Consider the following 5,000-nt stretch of genomic DNA (forward strand, 5'->3'; position numbering starts at 1 on the left):
TTTATTTGTCAGCTTTGGCGAGACACGGGTGCTTGTGTATTAGCGTGAGCGTTTTTTATTCTGATCATGAACAGTTTTACAAGTCCGCAAAGGATCGAGGAAAGGTTTATCGCCAGCTGAAAAGAGACACAGCGCTTCGGCTGTGGAGACTTGTTCGGCTGGCGTTCGGGGAGTCGCGTTTTTCAGAATTGTATTGAGATCGTTTTCCACAGAGCTCAGATGTCAAAGCACAGCAGCAGCTCTCCACAGCGATCCTCTATAGCGCCCTTTCTCCCGCAGCTCCGTCCTCATTGGAAGGAAGCAAGAGTGAAAGGCTGAAGTGAAATAGAGCGGGGACGAAGGCAGTGAAGAGAGAGAACGTGGGAAGAAGAGAAAAACGCAAGGGAAAAAAAGCAGCGTCGTAAAAGAGGTGACGGAGCTGTCCTCTCTATAAGAAGGGTGCCAGCGAGCCTTGCTCTCGCTTACGGCCACACCCCCTTGAGCACGCCTGATCTCGTCTGATCTCGGAAGCTAAACAGGGATGGGCCTGGTTAGTACTTGGATGGGAGACCGCCTGGGAATACCAGGTGCTGTAAGCTTTTAAGCGCAGGAGGCGCCCTATCCCCGCTCGCTCGCTCATTCCCCTGTTCACACGTGCAGTGCGGCTTGTCCGTCTGTTTATTTGTCAGCTTTGGCGAGACACGGGTGCTTCTGTATTAGCGTGAGCGTTTTTTATTCTGATCATGAACAGTTTTACAAGTCCGCAAAGGATCGAGGAAAGGTTTATCGCCAGCTGAAAAGAGACACAGCGCTTCGGCTGTGGAGACCAGTTCGGCTGGCGTTCGGGGAGTCGCGTTTTTCAGAATTGTATTGAGATCGTTTTCCACAGAGCTCAGATGTCAAAGCACAGCAGCAGCTCTCCACAGCGATCCTCTATAGCGCCCTTTCTCCCGCAGCTCCGTCCTCATTGGAAGGAAGCAAGAGTGAAAGGCTGAAGTGAAGTAGAGCGGGGACGAAGGCAGTGAAGAGAGAGAACGTGGGAAGAAGAGAAAAACGCAAGGGAAAAAAAGCAGCGTCGTAAAAGAGGTGACGGAGCTGTCCTCTCTATAAGAAGGGTGCCAGCGAGCCTTGCTCTCGCTTACAGCCACACCCCCTTGAGCACGCCTGATCTCGTCTGATCTCGGAAGCTAAACAGGGATGGGCCTGGTTAGTACTTGGATGGGAGACCGCCTGGGAGTACCAGGTGCTGTAAGCTTTTAAGCGCAGGAGGCGCCCTATCCCCGCTCGCTCGCTCATTCCCCTGTTCACACGTGCAGTGCGGCTTGTCCGTCTGTTTATTTGTCAGCTTTGGCGAGACACGGGTGCTTCTGTATTAGCGTGAGCGTTTTTTATTCTGATCATGAACAGTTTTACAAGTCCGCAAAGGATCGAGGAAAGGTTTATCGCCAGCTGAAAAGAGACACAGCGCTTCGGCTGTGGAGACCAGTTCGGCTGGCGTTCGGGGAGTCGCGTTTTTCAGAATTGTATTGAGATCGTTTTCCACAGAGCTCAGATGTCAAAGCACAGCAGCAGCTCTCCACAGCGATCCTCTATAGCGCCCTTTCTCCCGCAGCTCCGTCCTCATTGGAAGGAAGCAAGAGTGAAAGGCTGAAGTGAAATAGAGCGGGGACGAAGGCAGTGAAGAGAGAGAACGTGGGAAGAAGAGAAAAACGCAAGGGAAAAAAAGCAGCGTCGTAAAAGAGGTGACGGAGCTGTCCTCTCTATAAGAAGGGTGCCAGCGAGCCTTGCTCTCGCTTACGGCCACACCCCCTTGAGCACGCCTGATCTCGTCTGATCTCGGAAGCTAAACAGGGATGGGCCTGGTTAGTACTTGGATGGGAGACCGCCTGGGAATACCAGGTGCTGTAAGCTTTTAAGCGCAGGAGGCGCCCTATCCCCGCTCGCTCGCTCATTCCCCTGTTCACACGTGCAGTGCGGCTTGTCCGTCTGTTTATTTGTCAGCTTTGGCGAGACACGGGTGCTTGTGTATTAGCGTGAGCGTTTTTTATTCTGATCATGAACAGTTTTACAAGTCCGCAAAGGATCGAGGAAAGGTTTATCGCCAGCTGAAAAGAGACACAGCGCTTCGGCTGTGGAGACTTGTTCGGCTGGCGTTCGGGGAGTCGCGTTTTTCAGAATTGTATTGAGATCGTTTTCCACAGAGCTCAGATGTCAAAGCACAGCAGCAGCTCTCCACAGCGATCCTCTATAGCGCCCTTTCTCCCGCAGCTCCGTCCTCATTGGAAGGAAGCAAGAGTGAAAGGCTGAAGTGAAATAGAGCGGGGACGAAGGCAGTGAAGAGAGAGAACGTGGGAAGAAGAGAAAAACGCAAGGGAAAAAAAGCACCGTCGTAAAAGAGGTGACGGAGCTGTCCTCTCTATAAGAAGGGTGCCAGCGAGCTTTGTTCTCGCTTACGGCCACACCCCCTTGAGCACGCCTGATCTCGTCTGATCTCGGAAGCTAAACAGGGATGGGCCTGGTTAGTACTTGGATGGGAGACCGCCTGGGAATACCAGGTGCTGTAAGCTTTTAAGCGCAGGAGGCGCCCTATCCCCGCTCGCTCGCTCATTCCCCTGTTCACACGTGCAGTGCGGCTTGTCCGTCTGTTTATTTGTCAGCTTTGGCGAGACACGGGTGCTTGTGTATTAGCGTGAGCGTTTTTTATTCTGATCATGAACAGTTTTACAAGTCCGCAAAGGATCGAGGAAAGGTTTATCGCCAGCTGAAAAGAGACACAGCGCTTCGGCTGTGGAGACTTGTTCGGCTGGCGTTCGGGGAGTCGCGTTTTTCAGAATTGTATTGAGATCGTTTTCCACAGAGCTCAGATGTCAAAGCACAGCAGCAGCTCTCCACAGCGATCCTCTATAGCGCCCTTTCTCCCGCAGCTCCGTCCTCATTGGAAGGAAGCAAGAGTGAAAGGCTGAAGTGAAATAGAGCGGGGACGAAGGCAGTGAAGAGAGAGAACGTGGGAAGAAGAGAAAAACGCAAGGGAAAAAAAGCAGCGTCGTAAAAGAGGTGACGGAGCTGTCCTCTCTATAAGAAGGGTGCCAGCGAGCCTTGCTCTCGCTTACGGCCACACCCCCTTGAGCACGCCTGATCTCGTCTGATCTCGGAAGCTAAACAGGGATGGGCCTGGTTAGTACTTGGATGGGAGACCGCCTGGGAATACCAGGTGCTGTAAGCTTTTAAGCGCAGGAGGCGCCCTATCCCCGCTCGCTCGCTCATTCCCCTGTTCACACGTGCAGTGCGGCTTGTCCGTCTGTTTATTTGTCAGCTTTGGCGAGACACGGGTGCTTGTGTATTAGCGTGAGCGTTTTTTATTCTGATCATGAACAGTTTTACAAGTCCGCAAAGGATCGAGGAAAGGTTTATCGCCAGCTGAAAAGAGACACAGCGCTTCGGCTGTGGAGACTTGTTCGGCTGGCGTTCGGGGAGTCGCGTTTTTCAGAATTGTATTGAGATCGTTTTCCACAGAGCTCAGATGTCAAAGCACAGCAGCAGCTCTCCACAGCGATCCTCTATAGCGCCCTTTCTCCCGCAGCTCCGTCCTCATTGGAAGGAAGCAAGAGTGAAAGGCTGAAGTGAAATAGAGCGGGGACGAAGGCAGTGAAGAGAGAGAACGTGGGAAGAAGAGAAAAACGCAAGGGAAAAAAAGCAGCGTCGTAAAAGAGGTGACGGAGCTGTCCTCTCTATAAGAAGGGTGCCAGCGAGCCTTGCTCTCGCTTATGGCCACACCCCCTTGAGCACGCCTGATCTCGTCTGATCTCGGAAGCTAAACAGGGATGGGCCTGGTTAGTACTTGGATGGGAGACCGCCTGGGAATACCAGGTGCTGTAAGCTTTTAAGCGCAGGAGGCGCCCTATCCCCGCTCGCTCGCTCATTCCCCTGTTCACACGTGCAGTGCGGCTTGTCCGTCTGTTTATTTGTCAGCTTTGGCGAGACACGGGTTCTTGTGTATTAGCGTGAGCGTTTTTTATTCTGATCATGAACAGTTTTACAAGTCCGCAAAGGATCGAGGAAAGGTTTATCGCCAGCTGAAAAGAGACACAGCGCTTCGGCTGTGGAGACTTGTTCGGCTGGCGTTCGGGGAGTCGCGTTTTTCAGAATTGTATTGAGATCGTTTTCCACAGAGCTCAGATGTCAAAGCACAGCAGCAGCTCTCCACAGCGATCCTCTATAGCGCCCTTTCTCCCGCAGCTCCGTCCTCATTGGAAGGAAGCAAGAGTGAAAGGCTGAAGTGAAATAGAGCGGGGACGAAGGCAGTGAAGAGAGAGAACGTGGGAAGAAGAGAAAAACGCAAGGGAAAAAAAGCAGCGTCGTAAAAGAGGTGACGGAGCTGTCCTCTCTATAAGAAGGGTGCCAGCGAGCCTTGCTCTCGCTTATGGCCACACCCCCTTGAGCACGCCTGATCTCGTCTGATCTTGGAAGCTAAACAGGGATGGGCCTGGTTAGTACTTGGATGGGAGACCGCCTGGGAATACCAGGTGCTGTAAGCTTTTAAGCGCAGGAGGCGCCCTATCCCCGCTCGCTCGCTCATTCCCCTGTTCACACGTGCAGTGCGGCTTGTCCGTCTGTTTATTTGTCAGCTTTGGCGAGACACGGGTGCTTGTGTATTAGCGTGAGCGTTTTTTATTCTGATCATGAACAGTTTTACAAGTCCGCAAAGGATCGAGGAAAGGTTTATCGCCAGCTGAAAAGAGACACAGCGCTTCGGCTGTGGAGACTTGTTCGGCTGGCGTTCGGGGAGTCGCGTTTTTCAGAATTGTATTGAGATCGTTTTCCACAGAGCTCAGATGTCAAAGCACAGCAGCAGCTCTCCACAGCGATCCTCTATAGCGCCCTTTCTCCCGCAGCTCCGTCCTCATTGGAAGGAAGCAAGAGTGAAAGGCTGAAGTGAAATAGAGCGGGGACGAAGGCAGTGAAGAGAGAGAACGTGGGAAGAAGAGAAAAACGCAAGGGAAAAAAAGCAGCGTCGTAAAAGA

General features: G+C 52.4%; 1 protein-coding gene, 6 non-coding genes and 1 pseudogene across 7 annotated transcripts in view; 7 read left to right on the forward strand and 1 right to left on the reverse strand.

Annotated features, from left to right (window-relative positions):
* Positions 1-5,000, reverse strand: part of LOC148826073 (uncharacterized) — a 588,722-nt gene that overhangs the window by 512,848 nt on the left and 70,874 nt on the right. The window lies entirely within an intron of this gene.
* LOC148826534 (5S ribosomal RNA) lies at positions 460-578 on the forward strand. The gene has a single exon (XR_016091935.1). It is a non-coding gene; the product is annotated as a 5S ribosomal RNA (ribosomal RNA).
* On the forward strand, positions 1,116-1,234 carry LOC148826535 (5S ribosomal RNA). Its single transcript, XR_016092901.1, has one exon. It is a non-coding gene; the product is annotated as a 5S ribosomal RNA (ribosomal RNA).
* Positions 1,772-1,890, forward strand: LOC148826536 (5S ribosomal RNA). The gene has a single exon (XR_016091936.1). It is a non-coding gene; the product is annotated as a 5S ribosomal RNA (ribosomal RNA).
* Positions 2,428-2,546, forward strand: LOC148826537 (5S ribosomal RNA). The gene has a single exon (XR_016091938.1). It is a non-coding gene; the product is annotated as a 5S ribosomal RNA (ribosomal RNA).
* Positions 3,084-3,202, forward strand: LOC148826538 (5S ribosomal RNA). The gene has a single exon (XR_016091939.1). It is a non-coding gene; the product is annotated as a 5S ribosomal RNA (ribosomal RNA).
* On the forward strand, positions 3,740-3,858 carry LOC148826539 (5S ribosomal RNA). The gene has a single exon (XR_016092851.1). It is a non-coding gene; the product is annotated as a 5S ribosomal RNA (ribosomal RNA).
* On the forward strand, positions 4,396-4,514 carry LOC148826540 (5S ribosomal RNA; annotated as a pseudogene).

This window comes from Atractosteus spatula, chromosome 10 (assembly GCF_055471065.1).
Source record: "Atractosteus spatula isolate fAtrSpa1 chromosome 10, fAtrSpa1.hap1, whole genome shotgun sequence".
Taxonomy (NCBI): Eukaryota; Metazoa; Chordata; class Actinopteri; order Semionotiformes; family Lepisosteidae; genus Atractosteus; species Atractosteus spatula.